The following is a 15,804-nucleotide window of genomic DNA, read 5'->3' on the forward strand; positions in this document are numbered from 1 at the left end:
GTTCGACTTAGTTCAAAGCTACGACTTCAAACAATTGATAACATATAGTGCAATATACAGGAAATATGCGGATATTCAATTTGGCTCCCTGGAGCACATGCCCCCGGGGACAATTTTTCTTTTCAAATGTCAAAAAATTGAGATAATTTTTGTTGTGATCTTTGCCACATACAAATGCTACCTCTAAATTTTGAAGCAAAAAGGTTAAGCATTTTTTCATGCGCAAAAAAAAATCAAAGATCAAATATCACACCAAATTTTTTCACTGACGAAACACCGTTACTCCGTTCCACATGAAAATTGTCAAGCACGCTTGCAACACCAACACGATCATCTACAACTTTTTAAAGATTTTTTTGAGAACATTTTTTTCCGGGTACTGTTACATGCTCCTGGGAGCCAAAACGTCGTGTGAACTTTGCAACACAAAAATCTAATCTTTAATGTTTGGTAACAAGGGTGTCCATCCAGAGAGAGGATTTTTGGAGCCCGGATGCATTGGAGGACCTTATATTAAATAGTTTTAAAATCACATTTAAAGTTTTAAACCAAAAAGATTTCTACATTATCATATGGTTGTATATTACCTATGTGTAATATGTGTACAGTTTGATGATAAGTAACCATGTGAACTATACAAAAATAACAAAATGATGATTTCTAAATAGTGGATAATAAATACACTGTTCATCTTCCCAAAATCATGATTTTGTCATTTTTCTGTAACTCATATGGTTACTTATTTCAGCATCAAAATTTGCACATGTGTAATATACATTTGTATGAACATGTTGATTTTTTCAGAATTTTTCAAATTCTGAAATACTATTTTGCACTATTTAAAATATAAGCCTCACTGGAGCTCGCCCTCCAAAATGACTTTTTGGTCCACAATGGCAAAGGTGATGTAGTATGTCTCTGCCCGGAGCGACTTCAATATGTCACGGTTGTCTCTCCCTTAATAAAAATGTATGGGAAACGTTTGGGGCCGGGGCACCGGCGGAACATTGGGCCGGTCCCATGCGCAGCGTTCGATTCCACCACAATCGTACGCCCCGTGACTCCACCGCACGCCCAACTTTTTTTCTCTGCCTTATCTTCTTCTTTCCACCTCCCTCCCTTATCCTCTTCCTCCCTTCACCCCGATCCCCTCCACATCTCTCTCTCTCTCTTTCTCCCAGCGAGAGAAATCCCCCTCCATGAGATTTAGCACCGGCTGCTGCTACTTGGAGCCAGCCATGGCCACTCACCGAACCCCCTCACCTCTCCCATCCTTGTTGTTTTTGCTACAAAAAAGAGCGAAAGGAGTTCCCATGGCGGCTGCGCCACGTCGACAGTGGGCTGCATCGACGGGATTCAACGGCAATTGCATCGAGCAGCTCCTGCGGTGCTACACCCAGCGGTTAGAAATGTTGGAACCCGTGGTGTTAGACTGTATTTACATGTGTATATTGTAACGTTGTATACCACCTCATTACATATATATGTGATAGGCCACCCCTAGAGGGTTGTGCCGGTTTCCCCCAAAGCCTATTGTCTTACATGGTATCACGCTAGGTTACGTCCGCTTCCGCCTAAAAACCCTAAACCGCCGCCGCCGCCGCCGCCGCGCCCGCCGTCGCCGTCGCCCGACTGCTATGACGTCCGCCGCTGCGTCCGGCTCCACCGCCACCGGTTTTCTGTCGGCCTCCCTCGCGGCACTTCTCTCGAGGCCGCTGGATGCAGCCTCCCTTCAGGCGCCGATCGGGACACGGAGCGTCGGCTCCCTCTTCGCGCTCCCGCCGGCTGCTACTTCGCCCGGGCAGGCGCTTGTGGCCCACACCGCCGCCGCCCCGTCAACCACGGTTGTCGCGCCCTCGGCCACTGCGCCGCTGGTGGCGGAGGACGTCGCGCTGGCAGGCTTCGCGGCGTCAACCGCCGGCATCGCGCCCTCTGTCACCGCGCCGGCTGCCCCTCTGACTGTCTCCACGGTGGTCTCACCTCAGCCAGTCTCCTCGATGGGATCGCAGCCGCCGCCGCCGTTTCACTTCGGCCATCTCATCACCATCAAGTTGTCGTCGGACAATTACATCTTCTGGCGCGCGCAGGTTCTTCCGCTTCTTGGGAGTCACTATCTGCTTGGCTATGTCGACGGCTCTCTCCCTTGCCCTCCTGCGCTGGTTGACAGCGTGCACGGTCCGGTCTATAATCCGGCTCACCGTGTCTGGACAGGGCAGGATCAGGCGAACCTCTCCTCCATCCAGGGGTCGCTCTCTCCGGCCGTTGCTGGGCTTGTTGTCTTCGCCAAGACGTCCCACGAGGCATGGACTATTCTTGAGCGCTCGTTTGCGGCACAGTCGCAGGCTCGTGTATCTGGGCTCCGTCGCCAACTTGGGGAGTGTCAGAAGCTTGACTCCACCGCCACTGAGTTCTACAACAAAGTCAAGAGTCTCGCCGACACGCTGGCCTCCATTAGACAGCCCCTCACCGACTCCGAGTTCAACTCATTTATTGTCAATGGTCTTGATGAGGAGTATGACACCCTAGTCGAGATCATCAATGAGAGGGGCAACTCCACGCCCATGCCAGCACACGAGGTCTTTTCACGCCTCCTGCTTACTGAGCAACGAGTCGAGACGCGCTGATCCAGGGGCAACGGCGCCCTCTCGGCAAACGCCGCCACCAAGGGTGGTCGCTCCTCTTCTTCATCCAGGGCTCCTTCGGGGCAGTCACCACCACCCGCCTCGGCCCCTCCTCCTACTGCGACGCTACCAGGGGCTGGCGGTCCACGTGTGTGCCAGCTTTGTGGTCGCGATGGGCACTGGGCCTCGAAGTGTCACAAGCGCTTCCAGCAGGGTTTTCTTGGTCTCGGCAATGACGGGAAGGATACACGCAACTTTGCTCGTCAGGTCGTCATGGCTGATCGTCCGCCGCCGCAGAAGCCACCGGGACACATTCAGTCCTACTCCATTGATCCCCACTGGTACATGGACTCTGGGGCGACAGAGCACCTGACCAGTGAGATGGGGAAGCTTCACACTCGTGAACCCTACCATGGCTCCGACAAGATCCACACCGCCAATGGAGCAGGTATGCACATCTCTCATATTGGTCAAGCATCACTTCTCACTAGACATGCCAATAGGAGTCTTCAACTTCGCAATGTTCTTCGAGTTCCATCTGTGACACGTAATCTTCTTTCAGTTCCTAAACTCACTCGTGATAATAATGTGCTTTGCGAATTTCATCCTTTTGATCTTTTTATTAAGGATCGGGGCACGAGGGACATTCTTCTTAGTGGGCGGCTCTGCCAAGGTCTCTATCGTCTGGACCATCCTGGCGTCGCTCGCGTCTTTAGTGGAGTTCGGGTATCTCCGTCACAGTGGCATGCTCGTCTTGGTCACCCGGCCACACCTATTGTCCGGCATGTTTTGCGTCGTCATGAGCTTCCTAGTGTGTCTAGTAATAAAGATGTAGCAGTGTGTGATGCTTGTCAGCAGGGGAAGAGTCATCAACTTCCCTTTTCGGAGTCCAGTCGTGAGGTGAAACATCCTTTAGAACTTGTGTTTTCAGATGTATGGGGTCCTGCTCAGACTTCTGTTAGTGGTCATAATTACTATATCAGTTTTGTTGATGCTTACAGCCGCTTTACCTGGCTTTATCTTATCAAACGTAAATCTGATGTGTTTGGCATTTTTGTTCAGTTCCAAAAACATGTTGAACGCCTTCTCAAGCACAAAATTGTTCATGTTCAGTCAGACTGGGGTGGCGAGTATCGCAACCTCAACTCCTTCTTTCAGTCGCTTGGGATCACTCACCGTTTAGCCCACATACACATCAGCAGAATGGTTCAGTAGAACGTAAGCATCGTCACATTGTTGAAGCTGGTCTGACTCTTTTGGCCCATGCATCTGTTCCGTTTCGTTTTTGGAGTGATGCTTTCACCACTGCATGTTTTCTCATCAATCGTACTCCCACTCGTGTTTTGAATATGAAGACTCCCATTGAAGTTCTCCTTAATGAACAACCGGACTACACCTTTTTCAAGGTGTTTGGGTGTGCTTGCTGGCCCCATCTCCGTCCATATAACAAGCGTAAGCTCGAGTTTCGTTCCAAGAAGTGTGTTTTTCTTGGTTATAGCTCTCTTCATAAAGGATACAAATGTCTTCATGTGCCCACTAATCGTGTCTACATCTCTCGGGATGTTGTGTTTGATGAGCATGTTTTTCCCTTTGCCAAACTCCCTGTGTCCACTACCGAGCCACCTGTCATGCATTCATCCTCTGTTGCTTCTGACCAATTTGATGATGTTGCATATTCTCCTCTATTGTTGCCTAACCATGGTGCAGGCACTGGTCGTGGGGCTCGTTTGGAGATTCTGGAAGTGCCATCTTCCTCTTCGTCGCCATCGCCTTCATCCTCGGCACCTTCTGTTGTGCATGAGGAGCACATGGCGCCCCTGCATGGCCTCGGTTTCCGTGCTCATGCACGGCCGATCGACGCCCTGGCCCGGTCGCCTCTGGCTTCTGGGCTGCCTTCGCCATCGTCGCGCCCTGCAACCCCGCCGACCGGGCCGGCCTCCTCGGTCCCTGTCTCGCCCAGGGCGTCGGGGCAGTCATCACCAGGCCTGGCCTCGCCCGCCCCTGCCTCGCCCAGGGTGTCTGGGCCCTTCTCACCAGGGCCGGCCTCGCCTGCTCTCGCCTCGCCAAGGCCGTCTGGGCCGGTGTCACCGGAGCTGGCCTCGCCCACTCTCGGTTCGCCCATGGCCTCTGAGCCCCTGTCGTCGGGCCAGTCTTCGCCATGCAGCCCGGAGTCGTCTGTCCCGAGCTCGCCTGAGGTGATTCCTGCATCTCCGGCGACCGTCACGTCTCCGTCACCTTCGCCTCCGCCGGCTCCTGCTGCTGCTCTACGTCCACATACGCGTAGTCGGAGTGGCATTTTTCAGCCTAAGCAACGTCACGATGGCACAGTTGCTTGGTTAGCGGCGTGCATGTCTGCGGCTCTCGCAGATCCATCCTCTGAGCCACGCACGTATCAAGCTGCTATGCGCATTCCTCATTGGAGAGAGGCCATGGAGCAGGAGTATCAAGCGTTTCTTCGCAATCAGACATGGACTCTTGTTCCTCCACAATCACAGGTAAATGTCATTGATTCCAAATGGGTTTTCAAAGTGAAGAGGCATTCTGATGGGTCCATTGAGCGCTATAAGGCTCGTCTGGTTGCTCGTGGTTTTCAACAGCGTTTTGGACTTGACTATGAAGACACCTTCAGTCCAGTGGTCAAGCCTACTACCATCAGACTTCTTCTCTCTCTGGCTGTTACTCGAGGTTGGTTTCTTCGTCAGCTTGATGTTCAAAATGCTTTTCTTCATGGTGTCTTGGAGGAGGAGGTTTACATGCGCCAACCTCCGGGTTTCTCTGATCCGGGTTGCCCTGATCATCTCTGTCGTCTGTCCAAGGCAATTTATGGTCTGAAGCAGGCTCCTCGTGCTTGGCATGCTCGTCTTGCAATGGCTCTTCATGCTCATGGTTTTGCATCATCAACTGCTGACTCCTCATTGTTTCTTCTTCAAAGGCCTGAGGTTACTATGTACTTGTTGGTCTATGTAGATGATATCATTTTGGTCAGCTCCTCTCAGTCGGCTGCTACTGCGCTTGTTCGCTCACTTGGTGCTGATTTTGCGGTCAAGGACCTTGGGAAGCTTCATTACTTTCTTGGTGTGGAGGTTACTTCTCGTGATGCTGGCCTTGTTATGACGCAGAAGAAGTACTCTCTGGATTTGTTGCAGCGAGCTGGGATGCTTAAGTGCAAACCGACGACTACACCCATGTCTACCACTGATAAGCTCAATGTTGTTGATGGTGTGCTTCTTTCTTCTTCTGATGCGACAGAGTACAGGAGTATTGTTGGTGGGCTCCAGTACTTGACGATCACGCGACCAGACATTTCCTATGCTGTTAACCGAGTCTGCCAGTATCTGCAGTCACCCCGTGACACTCATTGGTCTGCTGTTAAGCGGATTTTGCGCTATATTCGTTTCACGGTGGCTCATGGTTTGCATATTCGGCCGTCTGACTCTGGTTGTCTTTTAGCATATTCTGATGCAGACTGGGCTGGCAATCCGGATGACAGGCGATCCACGGGGGGTTATGCTGTCTTCTTTGGCTCTAACCTGATTGCCTGGAGTGCTCGGAAACAGGCTACTGTCTCGCGTAGCAGTACTGAGGCTGAGTATAAGGCTGTGGCCAATGCCACATCAGAGATCATCTGGGTACAGTCCTTGCTTCAGGAGTTAAGTATACCCCAATCACAGCCTCCTGTTCTTTGGTGTGATAACATCGGTGCTACACACCTTTCTGCAAATCCGGTATTCCATGCCCGAAGGAAACACATTGAAGTTGACTATCACTTTGTGCGTGAACGTGTCTCTCAGAAGCAACTACAGATCAAGTTTATTTCTTCCAAGGATCAACTTGCTGACATCTTCACCAAGCCATTGCCTTTGCCACAGTTTGAGACTTGCAGGCGCAATCTTACCCTTCTAGATTCATTAGAAAGTGGCTAAGATTGAGGGAGGGTGTTAGACTGTATTTACATGTGTATATTGTAACGTTGTATACCACCTCATTATATATATATATGTGATAGGCCACCCCTAGAGGGTTGTGCCGGTTCCCCCCAAAGCCTATTGTCTTACACGTGGCTTCCAGATGCTAGAACCATGACGGCAAATCCCAACGGGCCCTTGCCGCCGGCGACAACTTTATTTTTGTTGGAACCACTGTGTGTTTTTGCTGGAACTAGCTATTTTTTTGCTGCAATCGTCACTGGGAGCTTTTTCCTGCTAACTTTGTTTTTGCTGGAATCGGCTTTTGTTTTTGCTGGAATCTAGTAATTTTTTGCTTCAACCGACCAACTAAAGATATTTGTTGCTTGGCACTCCGACCCGCGGCGAGCCGGAGGCGATGATGCTATTGATGTTGCAACCGTAGTCACCTTGGACTGGAACCGGCAGGTGTCAGAGTTGCAACCATGGTGACCATGGCGAGCGCTACTCTGTTTTTCTACTGCATTTTTGGTGATGATGATTTTGCTACAACCGTAATCTCTTTTTGTTACAACCGGCGAGTTGATTTGCTACATCCAATCACGACGGGACGAGGACGGCGACGACGACGATGATTTTTTGCTGCAACCGCCTTCTTTTTGCTATGATCGATATTTCTTTTTGCTACCATGGTCTTCATTTTTTGCTGGAACCAGTCATTTTTTTGCTACCGTATTGTGTGTTATGCTGGAACCAGCTTACCAATCTGCTACCCCCATCTCCAGTTTTTGCGGTGGTGAAGGGCGGAAACTAGCGACAAGGGCGGGGACCGGCAAGACCGGAGCGCCTGGTGCAGGCCATGGCGGCAGCGCTGTGTTCCCACGAGAATGGAGGAACCGAGATCGAAAGCGGAGCGCGAGGAAGGAGGAACCGAGATCGAAAGCGGAGCGCGATGCACTTTTTTTTTCTATTGCGAGACCCAGATCGAACGGGTGAAATATGCTGAATCGGACGCTCGCGCGTTGACCGGCTCAGCTGTTTGGCCGGTGCGCCAGCGCCTATCAGCGCCCAAAATGTATTGGCTTCTCCTCCTTCGTTCGATTAATTTTATAAGCTGACTAATGGAAATGATTTTTTTGTATCTGTAACTGAAATAACATTTATTTGATAAAGGGCATATTTCATTAACTTATAATAAAGCATAAAGCGAATACAAACACAACGAACATGCATCCAGCCTCTCTAACATTTGGATGCAAATAATCAACACTAACACACAACAAAAATCACGTCGGCAAAGAGCACAATAATAAATAAAAAAACAAAGTTATGCCTTGGCAAAACAAAAAAGGAAAGGAAAATGAACAACATTGAGCCTCGCAAAGCACACATGATCCAAACATTGTCCACAGAAAGCGAAACCATGCACACACCAAACAAGCACCTAGTCGCCAAGAGCCAATTTTGGAGCCAAGAACATCCGTCGATGCACGTGTGATGCAAATTGCAGAATGGGAGACGACAAGTCAACCAAAATCCCACATTGGACATGCTACTGCAATCCCACGCCTCTGACACAAGTGTCTTCTAGTGGTAAATTTGATCATGGCCACCCGACCACAAATGATACACCACGAGTTGTCACTAACTCGCCATCACGACCATCAAGCAAGCATGGCCTAGCCATCCGCATCTCCAGCAAACAACACCGAGATTGTCGCCAAGCGCCATCTCCGCAACAAGACGCCACAACAAAGGATTGCCGTCACACACTATTTGTGACAACCGCGGTGCAACCCTCCCACCAACCATGGCTCCTTCCGCCGAGAACCCTCTCCAAAATAATGTACCCAAGAGGATACATGACACAAGTGACATCATCATCTGATCCGAGGTAACCCTAACCTAGGGTTTCCCCTAGAGCCATAGGAGCTAGGGAGAGAGAATCAGATCTTTGAAGCCTACCTGAAGGTAATGACACCCACAAGCGTCGCGTCATCGGCTTTCGCCGATGGTCACACCAACCAAACCACCGACTGGCCCACTGAAAAATCGTGGATGTCGCCTAGAGGGGGGGTGAATAGGCGCTTTAAAATAATTACAGTTTAGTCTTCAATAAATGCGGAATAAAACTAGCATTTAATTTTTCAAGCACAAAACCTAAAACAACTAGGCTCACCTATGTGCACCAACAACTTATGCTAAGCAAGATAGACAACTATGATAGCAAGATACATAACATGAAACATTATGGCTATCACAAAGTAAAGTGCATAAGTAAACGACTCGGGTAATAGATAACCGAGGCATGCGGAGACGATGATGTATCCCGAAGTTCACACCCTTGCGGATGCTAATCTCCGTTTGGAGCCGTGTGGAGGCAGAATGCTCCCCAAGAAGACACCAGGGCCACCATAATCTCCTCACGCGCTCGCACAATGCAAGACGTCGTGATTTCATTAAGGGACCCTTGAGGGTGGTCACCGAACCTGTACAAATGGCAACCCTTGAGGACGGTCACCGAACCCGTACACTTTGACAACCCTTGGGGGAGGTCACCGGAACCCGTACAAATTGCTCGGGGAACCTAATTGGAGACCCCGACGCAAGCCCGGAGCTTTACAATACAATGATTGAGCTCCGTAGCATCACCAACCATCTAGGGCCCCCAAGCACCCAAGAGGAACAAGCTCTAGGGTACCAAGCACCCAAGAGTAATAAGCTTCTCAACTTTCACCTCCACGTATCACTGTGGAGAACTCAAACCGATGCATCAAATGCACTGACAAGGGCACACGGAGTGCCCAAGTCCGCTCACTCTCAAATCCCACCAAAGCAATGAAAGATATGGAGGAATATGAGAGGAAGAACAAGAAGGAGAACACAAAGAACTCCAAGATCTAGATCCAAAGGGTTCCGCTCACAAAGTGGAGAAACTGATTGGTGGAAATGTAGATCTAGATCCCCTCTCTCTTTTCCCTCATGAACTAGCAAGAATCATTTGAGGGGTTGAGAGTTAGCAAGCTCGAAAAAGGTCAATAATCGGGGCAAAACACGAGCTCTAAAGGTTAAGACTTAAGAGCCATTGGGGAAGAAGACCCCCTTTTATAGGAAGGGAAAAATACAACCGTTATGCCTTCAGCCCGCACACAAGAGGTACTACCGCTCAGATGAGCGGTACTACCGCTTGGGGTGGTAGTTCTAGGTGTAGTACTGAGAGAAAGCAAGTTCAGGCGCGGTAGTGCCGCCGGAGCGGTACTACCGCCCTCACAAGCGGTACTACCTCTTAGTGTCACAGTACATAGAGAACAAGCGGCAGTATAGGGAGAGTACTACCGGTTAGTGTCTCAGGTGAGCGGTACTATCGTGGAGGCTGCGAGAGACTACAGAAGCAATAAGATAAGCGGTAGTGTGACGGAAGTCGGTCAGCAGGAGTACCGCAAAGCGGTACTACCGCTGGGCAGGTGTGGTACTACCGTCCGGAACGGTACTAGCTACCATGCCCAACTTCCGCCCGATTGTTGCCGAAGCGAAAACGAGTCCAGAAGCCCAAAAACAAGTGGTAGTGCCCGCGACACTAGACCTCAGAAGTACCGCGCAAGCGGTACTACCGCTGCCCAGGGCGGTACTACCGCTAGTGAGCTTCAAAATAGCCCAAGCAAACAGATGGAAACAATAAACCCTGAACTGACATAACTTCTGCAAATGAGCCCCGAAATGAGCAAACTCAAGCTTGTTGGATAAATGATGACAAATACTATCCAACAGCAAGGGAGGTATGCCTAAGAAATAGAGATGTGAAACCTCTGTGAATGAAGAACCGACAAAAACTCCAACATCGAAAACATCATAGAATATGCATATAGGAACTCTGTTTTCGATGAACTCGAGCTTGTCATGAAAATGACCAAAAGCTCTAAAACTCACAAAGAGAAACACCAAACAAGAACCAAGAAATATGATGCAAGGATGCAATGGTTTGAGCTCTCTACAAACGATACGATCAAGCTACTCACTTGAGAGCCCCCTTGATAGTACGACAATCGATCCTATAACCCGGTCTCCCAACTACCACCATGAGACCGGTAAAATAGAAAACCTATCAAGGGAAAACCTTTGACTTGTAGATATTCCACTTGAGCTACATGATGATGATTTTGACTTCCTCAAGTTGGACCACCTTTCTTGATTGTGTTGGCTTGATGAAGACAAGTAGATTGCTCCCCCATACTCCACTATGGGTGAGCCACTCTTCGGCACATCTTCACAAGTCCATTGTCACCACAATGGATGGCAAGCTTCAAGCATGTGCTTTCTTCGTGATGCTCCACTTGAACTTGCACACCGCAATCTTGATGACGGTCACCACTTGATGTCATCCTCCATGGGTTGTATGAGATCTTACTCTTGACCGCAAGCCCATGGAAACATACCTAATCCCACAAAGAACTCTCACATAGACCATGGGTTAGTACACAAAGCGTAGTGGGCAATGCTTACCATACCATGGGATCACTTGATCCCTTTTGGTACATCTCCTACGCTTTGCGTGTTGATCAACTTGATTCACACTTTAAATTAGTCTTGATCAACCTGGTATCATGTCTTCTACATGACCAATCTTTGGATAGTTCCTTGAAACCAACACATGGAGTTCAAGAAATGCCTATGGATAATCCTTCAAATATAACTCAAGGCAACCATTCGTCCATAGAGAATGTCATTAATTACCAAAACCACACATGGGGGCACCATGCTATTTCACCCACCATAACCACTGCCAACGCCACCCCACCCCGCCATGGAGAGGACTCATACCACCAGCCTCATCGATGTCGTCATCGTCCACCCCAGCCCTCCTTGCATATAGAATATTCGTTGAATAGATGCACATGCTACCACCCTTGAATCCGGGAGCCATAAACCCGGCCCCACAACATAAGCGACCTCCATAATGTGAAGCCGTCGCGTAGCCCCAAGCCGCCTCCACATGCAGTAGCAATGGCCCCAAACCTAGCATGTGCGGCGGCCACCTTGGTAACCGCCACAAGAATAGAGCATGAAGGAAGACCACCGCCCTAGCTCTCTTATCGTCTAGTAGGGGCACAGATCCACCACCACCTGCATTGACAAGCCTGGCCGTCGCCAATACATATCGTCTAGATGAAGATCGTGGTCCTGGATGTCATGTCGGCCACCAACAAATGCCACGACAGGGACCGTGCCACACACGAGAGAAGGCTTTGCCGGAACTTTTCGGTGCGGAGTGGGGAGGTGTGCGAGAAATTGGGCATTGTGGCTGCTGGATCTAGATTCGCTCGAGCCACCTCAAGAAGAGTGGGACGAAACTGTGTTGTTGAATGGTACTAAGAGAAAAATAAGCATTTTAAAAAAGCGATCTTTCAATGTTGTATAAGAAAAAGTAGAATTTTGATTGTAAGTACTATTGTGCATGATAAATACTTGAAATTTTGAAGGTTTTGTATCATTTTTATGAAGTTAGAGCTCATGGTATGTTTTTTCACGAAGAAAAGACTGTTGTTGTAAATTTTCATGAACAAAGAAGGAAAGAATTCTCCAAAAAGTGAAATGCACTGGAGGTCCTAAAAGTCTCACGAAGTGTAAATTTTGTCCCACTTCTTTCAAAATGCATGTTTAGGTCCTAATTATGTAAGTGGTTCACCCGAGGTCCTTTTTTGCCCGAGCACTCTCTTACATGCTCACGTGGCACGTTGACTGACACCACGTCGACATAGGGCCCACGGCAGGAGTTTTCCCGCTAGATGCGGTTGGTCTTTTTTATAGAAAACCCCTTATAAGTCCACCTCTTCTCATTCCCCACTCTCTAGGTCTATTTTTTCACAATCCCCCCTCTCTCTAATTCCCTATTTGTCACCATGGCTGGGACAATGAGCTCCTCGATAGGGAAGTGGCTGAAGAAGAGGAGCGTCGCATCGTCGTCGTCCTCGCCTTCGCCATCGGTGAAATAGGCTCATCCATCGTCATCATCCTTCTTAACTTCATTGCCAGAGTCAACCCACTGCTAGTATGAAAATTAACACCTTGCTTTGTTTGACTCAACATTGGTGGAAGCTCTCTAGATCCAATTATGCACACATTATGAAAACATGTGTTACTAGTCAGTTCTTTGTGATCAACATATAGCTGGAAATGCTGGAACTTAGGAATAACATCTGACATGCTAAGTGTGTATGTATCCCTATCAACAATCCTTAGGCATGTATCCAAAATCATACCAGGGAGCAGCTAGTAAGCATTAGACTTGTCAATATCATATCCTAACTGCTCCAGAAAGTCCTTGATCCAAAGTGGAGACTGTGTCAACTTCACATCCATCAAGATACTTAATCTTTCCATCAATATATGTCTTGTTCGACCCAAATCCACAAAATAGTCTAGCACAATTGATTTCTATAGAGAACACTTTTTCATTTGCCATTACAGTGGAAATAATCTATCACATTTCAATCAATGTATTGCAGTGAATTCTTTTCCAAAACTGAGGTCTTTGGGAACTCGGAACTAAAACCCTAACCCCAAATCAGGGCATGTGGTTTGGGAATCGTAAATGTGACAGTGCAAGTGCAAACCGAACTAAATCAATGAGTACAACTCTGATTATGGCAGATTAGATGAGCTACATGAGGAGAGCATCGAGAAGATTAGGATTCTTACCATAAGATGGAGTAGGACCGCCAATTGGCCATTGCACAGGAGAATCTTCACGGGCGCCTGCTCGGATTACCCTACAGATCACCTCCCATCGCTGTCGCACGGAGGAAATCCGTCGTTTCCACCGATTGCCTCCCGTGTCACCATTCTTGCGTGAAACGGGACAAGGTTTGCCCCTGAAAGGGGAATATATAGGGGGTCTTTTTGCAAGGTTCCTCATCTGGCCGTTGATGCTCGCAGGCCCTCTATCAATGTGGAGTCGATCAACATGCCACGCGAGCAGGTCAATGAGTGCTCGGGGAAAAAGGGACCTTGGGTGAACCACTTACTATGGAATTAGGACCTAAGCGTTCATTTTAAAAGAAGTAGGAAAAATTGACACTCCGATGAAACTTTTAGGACCTCCAGTGCATTTAACTCTTCTCCAAAGTTCCTTTGCTCCAACTGGTGTCCTAGTTCAACACTCGAAACACCGGATTTATCATCCGAAGTATGAACAAGGAAACAAAATTCTTGGAGAGCCCCCAAGTTTTCCAAACCGTGGGACATGGGTGGCATCTCTAATCGTCGTAGCCAAATCCACCCATCGTCGCCCCTTCCCTTACTGATGTCGATCAGCCATGTGTTGGGCAAAGTCCCAGGCGACGACAGGCTACGGCGGGGTGGTCTTCCCTCTTGTCCCTTCCCTAGCCCGTCAAAGTGCTACCCCTAGCAGCTATCGTTATGTCTCGTGACCCCTAGGTATGGTGTGGCCACGGTGGCGGCCTCACTGCGGATTGCGGTGGCCATCAAAAAGTCTTCGTGAGGGTTCCTCTCTGCAGATCTGGTGGTTGACTTCGATGATGAGATACAAACTGTAGATAACGACTTAACACAGAGGGATGGTTTTGCAGCGGCGGCAATTGCATGGCATGTAGCTGCTGGTATCATGAAAAAGTGGTGGCGACAACACATGAGTGACTTCGGTGGTGCTGCTACTCAAGCACCTAATCTCGAGCTGGTGAAAGCCTAGGCTTGATCCGAGTTGGTTATACCTAGAAATGACGTTGTTTTATGTCGTTGTCTTGTTACCATCTATAAGCCTGAGTATCGGTCAGCAAGCCGGTCCAGATGCGTTTTTCCCACAAACTAGAGACAAAGTGTGAGGGGGCTTTCTGGACGGCTGGACAACTGCAACGCCCGCTCCTGAATACCCTGGCCCACCAAAAATCCTCCTCATTCACCCACGTGTGTTCCCGCCAGGCGCTAGCTGCTCACATTCATGCCGTTGTAGAGTAGTCGTTCCGCATTGACGTTGGCCCAGAGCGAATGCGACCTCTCACTAGCACCGGCATTGATGCGGCATGTCGACCAAGAGTGCCACCTGCGTCGCGTCCTCGGTGTTCACGTCTGTTCAATGTCAGGGAGACGTTTACTATAGGGATGGGACGAATATCTACCACGCTCGTTCAATGTCCGTCCATCCGTATGCCATCATTAAGCAGGCTCGCCGGCAGAGGAACCAACTCCGGCGCCGCGCATTGTGTTGGAAATATGCCCTAGAGGCAATAACAAATTAGTTATTATGATATTTCCTTCTTCATCATAATCATTTATTATCCATGCTATAATTGTATTGATAGGAAACTCAGATACATGTGTGGATACATAGACAACACCATGTCCCTAGTAAGCCTCTAGTTGACTAGCTCGTTGATCAATAGATGGTTACGGTTTCCTGACCATGGACATTGGATGTTGTTGATAACGGGATCACATCATTAGGAGAATGATGTGATGGACAAGACCCAATCCTAAGCCTAGCACAAAGATCGTGTAGTTCGTATGCTAAAGCTTTTCTAATGTCAAGTATCTTTTCCTTAGACCATGAGATTGTGCAACTCCCGGATACCGTAGGAATGCTTTGGGTGTACCAAACGTCACAACATAACTGGGTGGCTATAAAGGTGCACTACAGGTATCTCTGAAAGTGTCTGTTGGGTTGGCACGAATCGAGACTGGGATTTGTCACTCCGTGTAACGGAGAGGTATCTCTGGGCCCACTCGGTAGGACATCATCATAATGTGCACAATGTGACCAAGGGGTTGATCACGGGATGATGTGTTACAGAACGAGTAAAGAGACTTGCAGGTAACGAGATTGAACAAGGTATCGGGATACCGACGATCGAATCTCGGGCAAGTACAATACCGCTAGACAAAGGGAATTGAATACGGGATTGATTGAGTCCTTGACATCGTGGTTCATCCGATGAGATCATCGTAGAACATGTGGGAGCCAACATGGGTATCCAGATCCCGCTGTTGGTTATTGACCGGAGAATGTCTCGGTCATGTCTGCATGGTTCCCGAACCCGTAGGGTCTACACACTTAAGGTTCGATGACGCTAGGGTTATAAAGGAAGTTTGTATGTGGTTACCGAATGTTGTTCGGAGTCTCAAATGAGATCCTGGACGTCATGTGGAGTTCCAGAATGGTCCGGAGGTAAAGATTTATATATGGGAAGTCCTATTTTGGCCACCGGAAAATGTTCGGGATTTTTCGGTATTGTACCAGGAAGGTTCTAGAAGGTTTCGGAGTGGGG

General features: G+C 48.7%; 1 long non-coding RNA gene across 1 annotated transcript; it reads left to right on the top strand.

Moving 5' to 3' along the window:
* Positions 1-1,099: 1,099 nt before the first annotated feature.
* On the top strand, positions 1,100-7,714 carry LOC119295529. The gene is made up of 2 exons (XR_005144071.1): positions 1,100-1,402; positions 7,312-7,714. It is a non-coding gene; the product is annotated as an uncharacterized LOC119295529 (long non-coding RNA).
* Positions 7,715-15,804: the final 8,090 nt, after the last annotated feature.

This window comes from Triticum dicoccoides, chromosome 4B (genome assembly GCF_002162155.2).
Source record: "Triticum dicoccoides isolate Atlit2015 ecotype Zavitan chromosome 4B, WEW_v2.0, whole genome shotgun sequence".
NCBI lineage: Eukaryota > Viridiplantae > Streptophyta > Magnoliopsida > Poales > Poaceae > Triticum > Triticum dicoccoides.